Below are 20437 nucleotides of genomic sequence, written 5' to 3'. Positions count from 1 at the left end.
TGGACAGAGTGTTGGATATTCATGGTTTTGTTGATGTAGACTGGGTTGGAGATCTGGATCAGAGAAGATCTAGAAGTGGGTATGTGTTTAACCTATTTGGAGGTGCATTCAGTTGGATGAGTAAGAAAAAATCTATAGTGGCACTATCAACTACAGAGGCAAAATACATGGCAACCACTCATGCAAGCAAGGAAGCAGTTTGGTTGCAGAGATTGTGCTCAAATATGGGGTTGGTACAGGGAGCTATAACAATATATTGTGATAGCCAAAGTGCAATTTTCTTGGCAAAGAACCCTGCATATCATTCAAAGACAAAGCACATTGATGTTCAACATCACTTTGTGAGGGATATGATAGAAGACAAAAAGGTGTTGCTGGTAAAGGTGGACACTTTGAAGAATACTGCAGATGCATTGAAAAAATCTGTGAGCTCTGAGAAGTTCTCTTGGTGTAGAGAAACAATGGGCGTTGCAGGGCTGGATAAATGACTAAGCTCTCTTGTGGCCCCCTATGGAAAGAAAACAACAAGTGGGAGAATTCTGGGTTGTGTTATATTCTTTCCACGAGTAGCTCACGTAGTTAACTGGGGGGTTGGAAGGCGGGCAGAGCCCCCCCTTCGTTGTGCCAATTGCGTAGCGAGGGAGTCATAGGGGGTTTAAGGGGTGTAGGTAACCCCACTTTATGGGGTCCGGGGCAGCGCCCCGAAAATTTTTGGTTTTGGACCCTATGTTAGGTTGGGCAGACCTACCTATGGTTTTGTGCATGATTTTCGCACATGGTTTTGGATTCAATGGTCTTCGGTCCATGGTTTTGGACGTAATGGTTTTCGGTCCATGGTATTGGATGCTTCGGCATGTATAAATATGTATTGTAATATTGAAAGGAATATAATGGAAAATCAAGCGAGTAGTCCCAGTTTTGGGATCTCGGGGAAAATATCTGTGTATATGTGTTATGCTCTCGCATTGTTTATTTTTTGTGTTTTAGAATTCGTATGCAGGTAATTTCTGTACGGGGTTAAAACCTATAGGGTGTAGGAGATAAGCGGAATAGGGAGGTGACCACCCGAAATTCCCCGGGTAATGCCACATTAGCCCATGGCATTTGGGTGGAAGAAACTTCCCCTCCCCCTTGTGTTAACTGTCAGGAGTGTGGGGGTAGCCGAAAGCACCCCGCTACCATAGATTTGGGCATAGTAAATCGCCTTTGTTAATATTTGCATGACTATTATTTGCAAAATGACAAAATGAATTTTGTAATATTATGTTTTATCAAATACACATTAAAAAAATAATAAAGCATATATACTAAGGTTTTAAACCTTATAAAAATTTACATTTTTTGGAATTAAATAGTCATTTTAGCTAGCTCACATATTGGGGCTTATTTTTTATTTTTCTAATTTTTTCATTTCTTTTGTTTTTAGTTTTTCACATATATCATTTTTTTTATATATCCCCTATTTATTCTTTTCTCTTTTTTTATTTTTTTATTTTTCTTTATGATATATTTTTTACTTTTCTTTTTCTTCTTTTGAACTTTTGAAAATAATTTGCAGAATGAAATCATTATTTGCAACATCTCATGACATGAAAATCAATAGATAATCATCGACTGATCCCATAAATTATAGGACCCTAGAAATGGCTCCAATGGGGATGGCATCCTCCTTGTGAGGTATCAAGAATATTGTAGATTAGTAGCCTTTGTCCATTGGGTACTTTGTTCTTATTCTGTAACTGAATTGATTAGATACTGTTATTGTAAATATTGGTTGTAACTCATTAGAAGTTTAGCACCTTCTCTACGGGCTTCAATTCCTGATATTAGCCACCCTCACTTGCAATAAAATGATAAAATGATATATACAATGACATGTATGAAAAATTTATCTATCCTTAAATGAAATAGTACTTGAGTAGTCTTCCATTCATAGGTCCTCTTGGGAGTCCTTCTCTAGTCAAATCTTTCGGCAAGAATGCATTGTTACCTTGAAAAGCTTCAATTTTATAGGGTCCTTTCCATAGATTGTCAAATTTACCATGCTTATCTTTCTCTTCATTTCTGGAGTCCCATCTCAGAATAAGATCATCTATTTGGAAATCATCTGATTTGGTCCTTTTGCCATGAACCTTCTTGATTTTGTCATGAATTATCTAAGTTTTGTTGTAGACCTCCTCCTTGGTTTTCTCCAACCGAATCATTTGATTTAACCTTATTTCTACATAATTTGGCTCCACTTGTGATTCTTGCAATAATTTTAGCAACGTTATTCCGAGGGAAGTGGGAAAAATTTCATCCACTCCATATACTAATTGGAAAGGAGACATTCTAATAGATTTCTTAGTGCTAATTTTGTTATCCCATAGAGCATTAATCAACTTCTTATGCCAGGATTTCTTATTTTCCTACAATAGTTCTTTATAATGTTGACTAAACCCTTATTAGAATATTTATCTAATTCATTCCCTTGAGGATAGTATACAGTAGAATTCCTAAATTTATGCGATACTTGTGACAAAAATCGACCATTTTCTTTGATTTGATAGCAACTGCATTGCCAATAATGATTTTGTGGGGACATCCAAATCTGGATAGAATATTACCTTCTAATAACCGAATTATGATAGAATATGTAGCTTGTTTGGCTGGAATATATTCAATCCATTTGGTGAAGTAGCCAGTAGAAATGAGGATCCATTTATGTTGAGATGAAGAGATTGGGCTGATTTCTCCAATAAAATCAAAACCTCATTGTTGAAAAGGAACCTCCACTGAAATGGGCTTTAAAGGTAAGTGCAAAAGTTTTCTCTTTCATTAAAAGGTTTGGGACTAATGCCATGTTGTAACTTTGTTATGAACATCTGCAAATAATGTATGCCAATAGAAACCAAGCCTCAGAATTTTGTTGGCTATGGTTTTCCATTATAAATTTCCTCCACAACCCCCTTGATGGAAGTCTTCAATGACTTTGTCTACTTCATCTTTTAAAGAATTTAGAAAAATAGCTCCAGGATATTTCCAATACATAGCTTGATCTAAAATACATAATCTCACATCTTTTAACTTGAGGAATCTAGCTTTGGTATTTGTCAAACAAGGAGGAGCTTGTAAATTTTGTAAAACATAGACAATATCTGCATACCAAGGAGAAGTAGAAAATGATTCTGATACTATGGACTCACCATCTCTTCCTGTTCATCAAGTGCAGATATAAAATTTATGTCCAATGCATGGAAACTTGATTCTTCCATTATCTTAGCCAATCAATGACCTTTTATGAGTTTAGTAGGCCTTATCTCAATGTCATGCTCTAAAATTACTGCAATCTATTTCCCTCGTTTCTCATCTGGATCAGTCTGAGTGAGGGTACCTTTCACTATAGAACTTGGAACAAATGCAATTATGTGGGAATGTAGAATGTACACTCTAAAGTATTTAAATTCCTTTACCAAAGAAAAGGCTTGTTTTTCCATGATATTGTACTTTAAGGAGGCATCTTTTAAAGCTTGGCTAAAGAATTCTATAGGTTTTTCATGTTCCTCATTTTTTTGCAACAAAACTATTGCAATAGCGTGTTCTGATGCAAAAGAGAAAATCATGAAATCTTTAGTAAAATTCGGGCTAATTAAAAGAGGTTTCACATGTAAAAACTACCTTTACTTCACTGAAATATTTTTTAGCCTCACTATTCCATTTTATCTAAGTATCTTTCTTCATCATGTTTGTGATTTCTCTCAATATCTCGGCCAGGTTTGGAATGAATCTTCTCAAGAAATGGATCCTGCCAATGAAAGACTGAATTTCTTTTATGTTCTCAATTTTCATTATGGCTTCAACTCTTTTGGGATCTATTTTGATACCATCCTTTGAAATAATGTGACCAAGCAACTTTCCTTCTTCTAGACCAAAAAGAGATTTCTTGGGGCATAAGGAAATGGCATATTTCCTATATTTTTTCAAACAAAATCCTTAAGTGCAGTGGGTGATCTTCATCTATTTTGGAAAATACAATAATGTCATCCAAATAAATTACAATAAATCTATCCTTTTCATCAGCGAAATAAATATCCATTTCTCTCTAGAAAGTGGCCACTGCATTCATAAGGCCAAATGACATCTTGACATACATAAATGTCCCCTAAGGCATTATGAAAGTTTTTTTATGTTGATCATCAAGATGTATCAGAATTTGGTTATATCCTCAAAAACCATCCAACAAAGAATTTTTACTAGAACCAACTATTTTCTATAACATATAATCCATTTTAGGTAGGGGGTGATTATCCTTGAGAGAAACTTTTTTCAAATTTTGGAAATCAACACAAAGCCTTATTTCTCCTGACTTGTTTATGGTTGGCACTAGATTTGACACCCATTTTGAAAATCTTAAAGGCACAATGATTTTGGCATCAAAGAGTTTTTAACTTCCTTTTCTATCAAAGGTAGTTGAACTGGATTTACCCTCCTTAATTTATGCCTGAAGCTTTTTTGGTCCTCTTTGATGGGGATGGTATGTTGCATTATACTTATATCATATGCTTTTAAATCTTCATAATTCCAAGCAAACACATCAGAAAATTATTTTAATAGATCTATGTACTTATGTTTTTCTTTGGGAGGCAAGGACTTGGATAAATTTACAATCTTAGGACTTTCCTCAATACCTATATTGTAGTCTTCAAACTCAGCTCTTATAGGTTCTGTATTTGGCTTTTTGGCTACATCATTAAAATCAAACAGCTCTTCTAATGGCACCAAACCTCTTGGTAACACATTGTCTTTTAATTGTATAACCTCAAGTTCTTATCGAATTTCATCAGTCTCATTTAACAACATTTAATTTATATCATCATATACATAGTTATCTGCATCAATATGTACATTCTCAAACTCTTCTCTTAACTGTAAAATTTTTTTCTAACTACTCACCACTACCAAAAACTTGCTAATATATAACATTATCTGGGATAGTTCTCTTGTGTTTCACTTCAACCTCATATTTTCTATTGATATGGAAAGGCATTTTACAAGTACTGGCTGAATTATCCAATGCATCAGTGAAAATGTTTTGAGCTCTAGAAATCAGAGACAATTGATATTATGGAAAACAACGCTGAAAATATAAGACTACATTTCTATAGGCCCTCAATCTACAGCGTTTAGTTGAGTACTCACATTTAATTTGGCTAATGATGAGTTTGGAATCATAATTTACATAAATCCTTTTATCTCCCAACCTCTTCAAAAGTTGCAGTCCTAAAATCAATGCCTCATATTTAGCTATATTATTTGTACATTGAAAATTTAGCTTGTAAGAATGTCCCTTTGCTATACTTTTTGTGAGTTTAAAATCCAAACACCTGCCCCTTCTCCTTCCTTACTCACATCCCCATCAAAATCCAAGCTCCAAAGGGCTTCACCCTCTTCATCTTGTTTCCTAACATCTAATTTTATCTGTTTTGTTTTGGTCAATACAGTGTCTAGGTATGATACCTCTCTTTCTTCGCATATGTCATTATATAGGATGAAGGAATCCATATCTAAATGCACGGAATACAGGGGGTAATTATTTGGTTTGTCTTGGATACTAACCATATGCTTCATTAATTTTTCACTATATAGCCTCCTCTGCTGACCAAAAATAGGAATGGTGGCATATGTCATGTCCATCTGCAAAGTACCATGTAACTTTTCTCCCCATGATCTCGATAAAAATATTCCATACTTGGGAGGTATGTCTTCCACTACAATTTCCATTACCATACTCTTTTCTGGTATTTGGGCTAGAGTAACACATATATCATTGATGAGTGCTAAACATCTTACATCGCTAGAATCAAAAGAATATAAATATTTGTAGGGTCTTGTTTTGTCTAGTCCTAGCTTTTCCATGATGGCTCTAGGCATAAGATTGTGCGAGGCACCAGAATCAAGCATAGCATTGTGAATAATTTTGTCATGAATGTTTAAACTGGTATAAAAGGGTGGCACACTACCATCCTGAGACTTCCCTTCAACTTCAGGCCCAAAAAATAATTCAGGTTGATCATCAGTTAGGTTTAATGGGTCTGTTTCTTCTCCTATCTTGGAAGGCTTCATAACTTGACATCTATACGCATTCTTATTTATCAATTATGTCAGAGGAATATAAATTTTCACCTTGGATTATTCATTTTCAATACTGAGATATGTTTGAGGTTTGTCTATTTCTTTGACATTTACATCCTGTTTTGGAGAAGTTTCCTTTTGAGAATCATCCTTAACTTGGTTGGTAGAAGTGGTGTCACTCTAATCTTCTTTGGAGGATTTGCAGCAGTATTTTTACATCTCAAATTGTACTGCTTATGCAATTCCATGATAGAATTTTGGTATCCCTTTCTATAATCATCTATCTCTACAGGGATGACTTCTAGTTGTGATAACAAAAATTGATCTTGCTCCTCCTTAGTTAAGAAAATATTGTCAATTTCCCCTTCCCCTAATAAGTTTATTTTATTTTCCTCAGGATCGTCAAGTAGCTCAACTCCTTCATTTGCATATTTTGCTTGGAATGGAGGTCTAATCTATTACTCATCAGTTGGGCCTCCTTGTTCTCTCTGTTTGCTTTGGGTTGGGTTTCTCCTAAAATTAGGATTTCTAATTTTAGAACCCCCTTGATTTTCCCTTGGAGGAGCCCTGTTAGATATACTTATCCTATCCATCATTATTTCCATGGTTTTTACTAAGGTATCTAGCTTAGCATCCGATGAAGAAGAAGCATGTTATTCTTTAATAGTAACTCTTCTCTCATCATTTAACTAGCTCTCTTTGATAATAAATTGGCCTCCACACTGACTCCATTCTTATGCATTTCCTCTAGGGTAGAAGGATTTCTCTCCCTTACTCAGTAAGACATATCTTGATCAAAACCATTTGGAAATTTGATGAGGGATAGTCCAGCTTGGGGTTGTATTGCAATTGGAATAGAATTGTAAATATTATTGAATCTAGTGTAGTAGCCTTGGAATGTTTCAATAGGGGCCCTCTTAATACTCTCATATTCAGCCAAGATTTCGAGAGGATTCTTATTTACTTTCCATCATGTGAGGAAAATTTGGTGAAATTGTGTGAGATTTGGGATACTGGCTACTGGAAATGCTCTGAACCATGTCTTAACTTCTCCTATCAAACTTTGTGCAAATAGTCTCATTTTCAAATCGTCTTCATCAATGTCTTGAAAATCCGAATAATCATTCATTTTGTCTAAATGTTGTTGTGATGTGATTGGCCATGTTCCATCAAATTGAGGTATTCAACTCTGATAATCATGTGGCATGGCATTAAGTTTCCCAGGCAAGACAAGCGGGGAATAACGAGCTACCATGACTTGTAAATGGGAATGGGAAGAAGATGAAACATCAATAGATGTGGATATTGAGAGTATTAAAGGAGGTGGGATTATGCTTTGTTGATTTGGTGTAATAGTAGTAGGTATGGTAAGTGAAATAGGGGTAGTGGTATAGAGAGAAACTACTAGAGGGGTTGGAATAATAGAAGAAACCACTGGAGGGGTTGGAGATGAGGTAGAAGAAGAAGAATATTTTATTGATTGATCAGTAAAATATTTCTGCACAACCCGGTTTAATTCAATCACCAGAACTTCAAACTTGTTAAATTGTTTTATAAAATCTTCATATAGATCTGGATTGACACGTTGATGTTTTGGGATATAAGGTTTTAAAATATTTTCATCAAAAGCTATCTCAGGAACAAAGATTTCTAATTTGGTATGAAAAAGGCTGTGCTCAAAATGTAAATCAAATTCAATATCCTCTACACTAATGAAGCTTTCAGGTAGCAAATTAACTCTAGATAGTGGATTATTGCCTGCTTGACTTTCAGTAAAACTCTTTTTTTGACAAGTTTCTCAGGATTTTCTACTATTTTATGTGGTTTAGGATCTGGATGGGCTCTAGTGTAGATATTTTTAGGAGCCAGATCTTCAATATATTATTTATAGATAAAAAATGTACACAACTTGGGTGGAAAACCCATCCTCAATAAATTCTATTTCATAGCCAATAATGGAAATAACTTTGATCTTTGAAAGAAAATTTTACCAGGGAAAAACACAGTTTATATCAAATTTGTTCAAGTTCCCCAATATGGTCTCTGGAATTTTATCACTCCATAATTTACCAAGGTTGTGGAGAGAAACCCAGAGGTAACCACAAAACCACTTTGGAAGCTGGGATCTAGCCCTTCCAGCTTTAGAGAGGGATCTCTCTGTGTGATTTAGACTTATTGTTTAATATATTAGGGTAGTTATTGAGTTTTGAGTTTGGCTTTTCAAATATTTGGTTGAAAAGTGTACGGAAATTCCATTGGGCATGGACTCAATGACTCTTGGGTGATCAAATACAAAAATGGAAGAACATGTGTAACAGGACAAGATAAAAGCTTTTGGATCTTTATAGAATTTGTGGAGTGAATGGGATGAAAAGATTCAGATTCAATTAAATGTAGAGCATACTAGGATGAATTCTATATTTAATATCAGAGTGAAAACATAGATATTTTTTATAAGCCAAAGTAGAGTGTATTTAAACAAATTCATCCCTTAATCTTCTTTAAACCATAGAGATAGAAAAGCATATGAAAAACTAGGAAAATAACAAGTTTACATGAGAGGAGACATCACCAATTGGCTGACACAAGAATCCTGGAACAAACTTTCTATATTAATGAAATTGATCACTTGAGTACATGCACAACTCCATCAAAGTTCTTCTTTCTTTGTACAAGTTCCAACCTTTTATAAGTCTTATTTCTAATTATTTATGGAAAAATATTACATCTCACGTTGGATTTCAAAAATATAATATATTTACAATAATATATGTTTGAGGTACAAATATTTTTAGACATAGAAGAAGCGAAAATAGGAAAATTTGTTGAAAACTCGCTCTATTGTTGAGGCTATCTAGGAGTTTGTTGATGACTATTGCTACTTCCCTGCAAAGGTTTTTCATATTATGGTAAAAATTGTGTGACTTTGGTTACACTTCACTCGATCAATTCTAGCAGTCGGTCCCACCTTTATTCACTTGGAATAGAAAAGCTAACCATATTTCTGAATCTTTCATCCACTTTGGTGTAAGTGTCAAAAGTGGGTTTATTTACAAAAAGGTGGTGGATCTCATGCTAGATATTCAAATCAAATTGAACCCCCCGAATGATTGATTCTCCACTGATAACTCCTTTAGATTTTGCAAACTTGGAAGCATCAACACCTATGTTGCATAGTTGTTCTTGGTAGTTTTCTAATGGGATCAATTTTCCATTAGAATTCTTGAGAGTAGGCAAGCCTTTTTCCTGTAGCAATGTAAATTTCCTATTGAACCTTCTGACCTACAACTCAATATATGTACATTTATTTTCCAACTATGTCATCAAATTCTTCTTTTTCAAAATCCTCTTGACCTCCATGGTTGTTTTTGTTATGTCTGGAATATTCACATCTTCTTGTTCCTACATGGTTTTGGAATTTAGTAGCTTGATAATATTTTGTGCTTCCTCTGGTCTGTGCTCCAAATTTACCTTTATATTTTCTATTGTTTTCTTAACTCTGTGTACAATTTCTTCCTACTCAAAAGTAATCTAAATTGAAGGCCACATATTTGTTATGTTGGAATTTATATTCTCCCAAATGTTGTTCTTAGCCTCTTCCAATATCTGAATGAAAAAGGACTCATATTCATATTTTTGTCTCTACTGGATGAATTTTTAGTTTTTCTTGAGTTATGACAAATATCCATTGTTAGTTTTAAGCTTACTCTCCTCCATCTTACCCAATGTTGCTGATAATATGTCTTTCTCAACCTGAGTTGTTGTTAATTCATCTAGAGCTATGGTAAGCTCTGTTGTAGACGCTGAAGCTGTGGCCTTTGCTGAATTTTTTTCTACTATACCTGTGCCTAATGTAGATGTAGATGATCCTGCTACTTCCGACTATTCTTTTTCTTTGAATAGTGCTTTGATGCCTTGCTCCATCTTTTACATTTGTGCATTTTTTCAATCCCTAAAGTAAATAGTTTTTCTTTCTCCTTTTATATATTGGAAACCTCTTTAGCTTGAGGATGTTCTATGGAGCGAAGCTTCAATTGTTTCCTCAATTCTTGAATGTATACATCCTAGTTCTTGATGAGATGTTTTGTTACTTTAATATCCTTATGATCATGTTGTTATAGACATTTTTGGGCACTGCAACCCCAAGCATAAATTTCCATAAACCAAGGGCTCCTAAGTACCTAAAGGTGTTGTTCCAACCCTTACAAGAACAAGGTCAACTGATTACAGCATCTCCCAGAAGTTCTCCATGAAAAACTACTTAGAACTGGTCAAAACTGGACCATTTCACCTGCTCCATAGGCAAAGTGCGTTGCATCCCACCTGAATACACACAGTAGGTGTGATGCATGTCAAAAATCCCTTCTATGGGGTGCGATGGGCGAGAAGGGAAAAATGGCAGGGTCAATCTGCAAGGTGGAGGAGCATGGAATCTTCCAGAAACCTCTCCTGTGACACTTGCCTCTCTGAATTCGACCAGGGATGAGTAAGAGATCATCAATCTCCAAGTGGAATCAAGAACTATTAGAGAGAAGACACTAATCAAATCTCAAAAGCTAACTCACCTCCCTTGCAGACATCTATATATGGATCCCTCATCCCAGAGATCCAGAGGCTGGAATTTTGTATCTTGTAAGGAAGTGTTGTTGGTTTCTTGGTGCAATATCATAGTGTTGGGTGATCTAAGCTTTTCATGAGGTGAAGAAGGGCTTTCTTGCTGAGAGGATGATGCTGGGTCAGAACAATTGGTTGTAATCCTCTTTGCTCTTTCTTGATTATCAATAAAGCTATTCAAGTTTTCCTCCACATTCTTGTATGATTGATGATTTATGCATTTGTGTGGTCAATGTACATCTGATCCTATATTGTTTATGATAATAGATCTATGTTCTTGGATAGTGTTATGCTGCTTTGATTCTACAGGTACTCCTTGAAGTTGGGTAGATAAGGAAGCGAGTGGCAAAGACCTACCAGAAGAGAGAGGAATCAAGCAAGGAACCAAGTGCAAGACAAAGGTTGGTCTCCTTATTCTTCTCTTATCTGTTGCTCATAAAGGAAAACGAAAGTAGTTTTTAGTGTATTTGTTTCTAAGGTAGCTACCAGCCTTAGTGGGACTAGCAGCTCTGCATAGACAATAGTTTTCCCAATAACAAAATGGCGACTCCACTGGTTTTTCATTACATTGAGGTGTTATGCTGCTTTGATCTATTTTCAAACTAGTGTCTATGCAGAGCTGCTAGTCCCACTAAGGCTGGTAGTTACCTTAGAAACAAACACACTAAAAACTATTTTCGTTTTCCTCTTTGAGCAATAGATAAGAGAAGAATAAGGAGACCAACCTTTGTCTTGCGCTTGGTTCCTTGCTTGATTCCTCTCTCTTCTGGTAGGTCTTTGCCACTTGCTTCCTTATCTAACCAGCTTCAAGGAGTACCTGTAGAATCAAAGCAGCATAACACTATCCAAGAACATAGATCTATTATCATAAACAATATAGGATCAGATGTACATTGACCACAAAAATGCATAAATCATCAATCATACAAGAATGTGGAGGAAAACTTGAATAGCTTTATTGATAATCAAGAAAGAGCAAAGAGGATTACAACCAATTGTTCTGACCCAACATCATCATCTCAGCAAGAAAGCCCTTCTTCACCTCATGAAAAGCTTAGATCACCCAACACTATGATATTGCACCAAGAAACCAACAACACTTCCTTACAAGATAAAAAATTCCGGCCTCTGGATCTCTGGGATGAGGGATCCATATATAGATGTCTGCAAGGGAGGTGAGTCAGCTTTTGAGATTTGATTAGTGTCTTCTCTCTGAGAGTTCGTGATTCCACTTGGAGATTGATGATCTCTTACTCATCCCTGGTCGAATTCAGAGCGGCAAGTGTCACAGGAGAGGTTTCTGGAAGATTCCATGTTCCTCCACCTTGCGGATTGACCCTGCCATTTGTCCCTTCTCACCCATCGCACCCCATAGAAGGGATTTTTGACATGCATCACACCTACTGTGTGTATTCAGGTGGGATGCAACACACTTTGCCTATGGAGCAGGTGAAATGGTCCAGTTTTGACCAGTTGTGAGTAGTTTTTCATGGAGAACTTCTGGGAGATGCTGTAATCAGTTGAACTTGTTCTTTTAGGGGTTGGAACAACAACTTTAGGGACTTAGGAGCCCTTGGTTTATGGACATTTATGCTTGGGGTGGCAGTGCCCATAAATGTCTATAACACATGTCCTAGTTTTATGATCAAGCCTTCCAAATATTTGATTATGTTGCCCTTAGATAATGATGAGATCTTCTCAATTTTTAACTGAGAATTCATGTTATTCAAAGTTGACCATAACTTAGAATTTTTCATCGCTAAACTGGTGAGGGTTGAAAAAAATTAGCTCCCCTATCTTCTTATGTAAATCAATTTGATCGATTTCATGTATCTTTTTGGTATCTATTGAGAAAATGGAGCCTTTATAGTCTTCAACACTCTTAGGAGTTAGCATTAGAGGTTCCATGAAGGCCATCTGGAACTGTCCTTTCTCTTAATCAAACGTAGAAAATAATATGTGTTGCGTTTTAGTGGTCTGCTTCCAAAATTCAGAGTAGGTGGAAGCCTTCAAAGCTTCATTCTTTAATTTTTATCTCCAACTACCTTGAGAAGATACTCTGCTGAGTTGAAATATGTGAGTTGGATGATAATAGAGACTCGATCGTTGCTTCTACAGTAGGTGATTATATTGTTTCTTCTACTTGAGTATAAGGAGTGACATGGGTCCCTAGTAAAATCATTGTCGCTCGCTACTATGCATCCCTTTCCTCTCTAGTTTCATCTTGAATAGTAATTATTTGAGGCCTAAACAAAGAATTAATCATAGAATCTAATTTCTGAGTAGTATTTGGGTCCTTCTTGTTTCTTTTAAAAACAATAAATTATGCATCTGGATTGTTAGAATCAGTAGGGGACATGGCTTCCCTTTCCCTTTTTCCCTCCTTTTCCTTGGGAAGAGGTGTTTGCATAGATAACTGATTGAATAGTTTTTCTTCAGCTTCCTATAGAGTGCCCTCTATCCATTCCTCATGGTTTGCATATTGCTCAATTTTAGGCTTTGGTGTGTGTGCATAAGAGGTACTCTTCTGTTCTAATATGAGTTTTGAAATTATGCCTAGGGGGTCATAGGATCAAGAGAAACTTAGTTTGAATTTCATCTGACTTAAGATAGCATCTACTTCATTTGTTTCAAATCTGGTTTTGATGATGTAGGGCCCTATGTGAGCTTTCAGCTTGAACTATGAATTGTTCATGTAGGAGAAAAATACAACTCATTCATATTAAGCATTTTCCTTGTCTATTATAATGCAAAGATCCTAAGAAGTACAAAAACTGTCAATCTGTAAGGAGGCAATTCTGATCCATAAACTCTAATCTCAGTGTAGTTCTAGTATATATACCAGTCTCCCACTTTAGCTTGATCTAATAAATGGAAAGATTTCTTTATTTCTGATCAAATCCTTGGGATCATAGCACTTCTCAACAAACATAGTGAGGTATAAAAAAAATTATCAACATAATCAATATAGGAATATTCCTCTGATTTATTTCTAACTATAGAAGTCCAATGAATGATTGACCAGGGGTTACCTTCATTATCTATCTTTTCTAAAGGGATCTTAAATTTTTATAACTGGTAAAATAACATAAGGTAGACTAGGGCTGACTGACACTTAAAGACACCTTCTGCTTTGAAATTGAAAAACTGGTCACTAGTGGAGTTGGCCAAAAACTGACTATAATTGAAAAGGATGGAGGGATGTTTACCAACTACAAAAATAGATTAAAATGCAAAACTATCTCATCTACCCACTGGTCATTATGGTACCCAAGCAGTCGAGTTACCATGGAGATTACCTATTTGGACATTTCAGGAAACATTGAAATTGGGTATGGAGGATTGGCCGTCGATAATTCAACGTTTTCTCGAAGAAAAAACTTGAAAATATAGGCTCTTTGAGGGAATTCTATTTTTTATATAATTCCATTAAAATATTAGCAGAAAAAAGATTGTGAGAGGTTTGATATTCAACTTGCAGGGCCTGGCATACGCTTTTAGGGGAAATAGAGAAAACGACTTCATTTTCATGAGAAACGACTGCTCTTTGACTTGGAAAATATCTAAGCTAGCACTAGACATAGAACTAAGGAAAGAAGTGAGTCCGGGGAGAAACAAATTGTGGGAGAAAAGAATCTCATACACTTAATTCATCACTTTTATCCAAGTATTTTTGTTTTTCTGAGTTATGGAGCTCATAGAGATCAAATTCTGATGGGGTTTCAACAATTTTATACAAGGTGTCTATTAAGGGGGATTGGCCGAAAATACACCACCATCATAGATCTTGGCAGAGTAAATCACATCCTTTAATAATTGCACAACATTTATTTGCAAAATGGAAAAATGACTCTTGTCGTATTATGTTTTATCAAATACACATAAAAGGAAACAAATAAAGCATATATACTAAGGTTTTAAACCTTATAAAATTTTACATTTTTTGGAATTAAAGAGGCATTTTAGTTAGCTCACTATTTGGGGCTTATTTTTTATTTGCTAATTTTTTCATTTCTTTTGTTTTTAGTTTTTTCACATATATATCATTTTTTTTATATATCCCTTATTTATTCTTTTCTCTTTTTTTATTTTTCTACTTTTCTTTGTCATATATTTTTACTTTTCTTTTTCTTCTTTTGAACTTTTGAAAATAATTTCCAGAATGAATTCATTATTTACAACATCTCATTACATGAAAATCAATAGATAATCATCAATTGATCCTATAAATTATAGGATCCTTACACATGCAGCACTTGGAGAGGTGGCGATGTGCATGCAGAGTTTAATGATCAAACTTGAGGGTGGCAGCAGTATAAGGATAGTGCAAAAAGTGAGAATTCCATCTGGCTTATTGGGTAAGTTAGTCTACGACCTTACGTTCCTATGGATTTAGTTTGAGTGGGTGGTTCTAGGCAGCTGGTGGTCGTCATCTTCTCCATGTCTTTGCAACATTCACTTATATGTTTCTGGTCTCAAGTTAGCACCTTCTATTTATATGGAGCATTCTATTCGACCTTCGGCCTATGAGATGCACGGGTCTGTGTTTTTGGGGGAATGGAAATTGGAATTTTCAGAGGCATGGCCCCACCGGGATTCTAGTTGTGGTGGATTCCATCGTTCAATATGTCTTTGTGTCTCTTGTGTATGGAACTTGGCTGTCCCACATGGGTTCTTGCAATGTCTAGTTGGTAAAGCGACCTATGTGAGCTTTCAGCTTGAACTATGCTTTCCTCTTGTAGGAGATAAAATGAAACTCATCCATATTAAGAATTTCCCTTATGTATTATGATGCAAAGATCCTAACATGTACAAAAACTAGCAATCTGTAAGGAGGTAATTCTGATCCATAAACTTTGATCTCATTGTAGTTCTAGTATAAATACTAGTCTCCCACTTTAGCTTGATCTGATGAATGAAAAAATTTATTTATTTATGGTGAAATCCCTAGGATCACACCAGTGCTCAACAAACATAGTAAGGTATGCAAAAACTTATCAACATAATTAATATAGGAATATTCCTCTGAGTTATTTCTAACTAGATAATGTAGTGAATGAATGACTAGGGTTTAACTTCGTTATCTATCATCTGTAAACGGAACTTAAATTTTTCTATCTGGTAAAATAACATAAGATAGACTAGGATTGACTAATACACCTTCCACTTTGAAATTGTTAAACTGGTCATGGATGGAGTCGGCCAAAAACTGAATATAATGGAAAATGATGGAGGGTTGTTTGCCAACTGCCAAAATAGATAATAATAAAAAAATAACACTATCTCATTTACCCACTAGTCATTATGGTACCTAGGCAGTCGGGTTACCATGGAGATTAGTTGTTTGGACATTTCAGGAAACATTAAAACTGGGTATGGAGGATTTCTCATTGGTAACTCAACATTTTCTCGAAGAAAAAACTCAAAAATCTGGGCTCTTTGAGGGAATGTTAATTTTTTTATAGAATTTCATTAAAATATCAACAAAGAAAGGATGGTGAGAGGTATGATTGTCCGGTTGAAGGGATTGGTATATGCTTTCAAGGGAAATAAAGAAAATGACTTCATTGCCATGGGAAATGACTTCCCTTTCACATGACAAATATCTAGGTTGCACCAGATGGAGAACTTAGGAAAGAAGTGAGTCTGGGGGAAAAACAAATTGTGGGAGAAACGATTCCCAGACACGTAATTCATCACTTTTATCCAAGTATTTTTGTTTTTCCCAATTATGGAACTCGTAGAGATCAAATTCTGACTGGGTTTCAACAATTTTATACAGGGTGTCTATTAAGGGGGATTTATCAAAATTTGGGACTGGGGGAATCAGGGGATTTGAATTTGTGATCTTCCCTTTTCATTTTTAGTTTGAAATGTTTGGAAAATGAAAAACATGGAACAGAAGGACAATACTAGAAAACGAAAGTTGGAAAGAAGAAATCTTGGAGGATAGATTTACCCTTAAAAACTACTGACTATACACCAGGAACTAGTTGTTGAAAGTTGGTAGTTGGTAGTAGTTTCGTCCTTCGTCCTGTGGGATCAATGACAAGCAAAATGAAATGAAGTAATGGCCCATAAAGGATATTTTATAAGAGTGGATTTGGTTGGATAACAGATTCATTAACAACTATAGAGCGGATAGGATTTATTGGTAAAACGGGTAGGGCGCGAGAGTTTAATAACACAACCTTCAATTAGCAATTGGTGGAAGTTTTGAATGTTGAACGAGAAATGATGTAGACGGGGTGTGACATGGTGAGACAGATGGTTGAAGCGGAGTGGCAGGGGAAAATTTTTATGTGGTGAGATATAAGTGGTGAAGGGAGAGACACATGGTGGGAGGTGAATGACAGATGAATGAGCCATTGGAAAGAGATCAGAGGTGGTATTTCGGGGGGTGTAGGTAGTAAGTATTATAGGGAGGGGGCCCCCAAAATGCCCCGAGTGTTGCCACGTTAACCCAGGGGGTTTGGGTGGAAACAAATTTTCAACCACATTCCCCTCGTGTTAACTATCAAGAGTGTGAGGGTCGACGAAAATACCCTGCTACTATAGGTCTGGTGGAGTAAATTGCCTCCATTAATATTTGCACAACTTTTATTTTCAAAATTACAAGATGACTTTTTTCATATTATGTTTGATCAAATACACATAAAAAAAATGAATAAATCATATATATAAGGTTTTAAACCTTTTTGGCATTATGATACAAGTATGATACAGGTGTTGTCCTTGATGGCAACTCACTCAGATGATAGATCATAGTGTAGCAGGTCATGAGCAAAGAATTAATGATCAGAAAGAGGTATACGCAGGTTAACCTTGATGAAAGTGTGTATGCACGTGGGTTAGAAGAACAAAAGGTGCGTATACGTGCACACACAGGTTCACAGGGAGAAAGGCACGTACATGTTGGAAAACTAAGTTTTGGTCCATCGTATTTGGGTATTGGTCCATGGTATTTGGTCCAAAGTGTTGACCCCAGGTATTGAGTCCAAGGTATTGGCTCTCCATGGTTTTGGACCATGGTATTGAGAGAAGCCTAAACCTATATAAGGAGAAGATCATTAGGCCAAGTGGTGAAGTGTGCAAGGATTGAATATCTGATGAAGTGTGAGATCTAGTATGTTGGTTATGGGTTTGTGATGCTTTGCTTGATCTGAACCAAGGAAGCACCTATGCAGTTGATGATGGATGATGGATCGGGATCATAAGGCTTGGAATGTATTATCATTATGTGGTTTGATCATGGATAGACTAGATCTGAATTATTTACGCATGTTTTATTGTATAAATGCTATGATCTGGGTATGACTGATGTCTGGTATAGCTGCAAAGTTTTGAGTTAATATTTGCAGATGTGTACGCATGTTCGCTTTGGTAAAAGCACATATACACGTAGGTTTGGCTCATCAGAGTTGCGTATACAGTATGAAGTATGATATTTGAAGTTGCAGTTGGGTCTGGTTGTTGTTGCAGAGTTCTGTGTTCTGCTCTGTGTTCTGGTTACTGTGTTTTGATGACAGGGTTTCAGTGATTTAGTATTGGGTGATTCAGAGATTGATGATGTAGGTGTAGTTGATGATTGTATTGCAGTGGTGATTGTTTTGTATTTATGGATCCAGTATGAAAATTTATGAAACGTGGTCCCTGGAAGAAAAGAGAAGGTAGTAGCCTTCTGTAGGCCGGCACCTACGTACTAGTAAATGGATTGGCTAGTACAAGAGCTAGGGGGTTGCAACTCCCTTCCAGTAGTAGTTGGAGAACGAGAAAAGGTTGTAGCCTTCTACAGGTGGGTGCCTGTGTACTGTTATGAGTTTGCGCCAATACAAGATTGTAAATAGGTTTTTCTTATCTTAAAGGAAACAACAGTAGGTGGTTTTTGTCCCGCATTGGGTTTCCACCTTATATCATGGTGTTCATGTGTGCTTTTCATGTGTGATGATCTGTTCATTTTTACTGCACCTATTTATTGTTCATATGGTTAATGAGGTTTTGATGCACTAATTAAAGATCAACATATAATAGATTAACTAAATCATAAGTTTACTGGATATATGCTAGTTGCATTAAACACATTTGTGTGTACACGCGGGTTCCCTTAAATGAAGTAGCGTATATGAATCTAGGTATGGAAATAAAAAAGATAGTGATTTGCTAATACTGATTCACCCCCCCCCCCCCCCCCCCCAGTATTATTTCCTACAATTGGAATCATAGCAGGTTCTTTGGTAGAAGCTTGATCGCTTGAAGGAGATCCATAGAACAATGGGAAAGAAAGCACGTCAGAAGAAGAAGACAACTCAAAGGAACATGGATAGCTTGCCATTATGTGGAAGTAAGTATTCAGATTCTGAATCACCTCAAATTGAAGATGAACAAGCAAATGAAGCATCAGATAAAATCATAGATCAACAAGATCTATTTAGCAAAAGGGAGAGTGCCCTAAAAAAAGAAATAATCAGTTTAAAAGCTCAGCTGGAATGTGTCTTCAGAGTTCATCAAATGCTGTAGGAGCTGAATGAAGAACAAGAAAAAGAGATTCTCAAACTAGGGAAACAATTGGAAGAAGGAAGAAAGTCTAAAGAAATTTTGAGGAAGCAATGTCTAGAAAAGGAAGAACAACATTAGGTTGAGGTAAATATATTGAAAGGTGAATTAGAGGAAAAGGATAAACTATTACGATTTCAAGACAGTACTAAGATTTTGGATGATATTCTTAGTAGTCAAAGGTCACCTGCTATCAAAACTGGTCTTTTTTTTTATGAATCTGTTGAAGGTGAATCTAGCTCACAAGGTGAGGCAAGGAACTCTAATGAGAAATCTGAAATGTTCAACAAGGAACAGCCAAGGAAAGAAATTCCTCAAAGAAAATATTTTGCTCCTAACTGTGGAAGTGATAGACAATTATTTCCTCCGATGAATAATGTTGAATGTTATGTATATCATCATCTTGGAAATGTTGTAGCCAGATGCAGAAGCATAATGGTTCAAGACCATCACACAGAAAGATCATCACGTTCCTGGTACTTCAAGGGATATTGTTTTGCTTGCAATATGTTTGGTCACAAAGCCATTGACTGCTATAGGAGAATTATGAGACATGTAAGATGTTATGCATATAACAAGCTTGGACATATAGCAAAGGAATGCAAGAGAGGATTTTGGACACCATATCAAAAGGAGAAAACATCATCACAATTGAAGATATGAAAGAAAAAGGAAGTACAACCAGAAAGATGTGGCATAGTAGAATATACAGACATCACAAACTCAGAGGAAGCAGAAAGTGTGGAACATCCATGTTCTAAATCTCATATGCAGGTTTCATGAAGAAAATTCACGTATATACGTGAGTTAGATGCTGCACAATCACGTATATGATGTTCTGAAGAAAAGCAACAGTTCAGAAGTCTGATATGGTTCAGTCACTGTTTGATGATTGCATGACAATGGTTCAGGGGGAGCATATACTTCAAATAATACATTGTTGGCATTATGGTTAGAAATCTTTGGTGATGATACTTATGAGGCTAAACGATACATCTTGCTGGTTGGTCAAAAGAATGGTATTGCAGGTTACAGGGCTGGGTGCTGATGATTATGGTGCAAATCATATATGGTGTATGATAGTTGCTAATGATTATGATTAGATTGATGGTCCTTGATTTGTAACCCCACTATGCATGGGATGGATGATGTAATGTTT

The sequence above is a fragment of the Pinus tabuliformis genome, chromosome 7 (genome assembly GCF_031772625.1).
Source record: "Pinus tabuliformis cultivar Carrire ecotype Pingquan chromosome 7, CPIR1, whole genome shotgun sequence".
Classification (NCBI taxonomy): Eukaryota; Viridiplantae; Streptophyta; class Pinopsida; order Pinales; family Pinaceae; genus Pinus; species Pinus tabuliformis.
Note: the sequence above shows the minus strand (reverse complement) of the source record.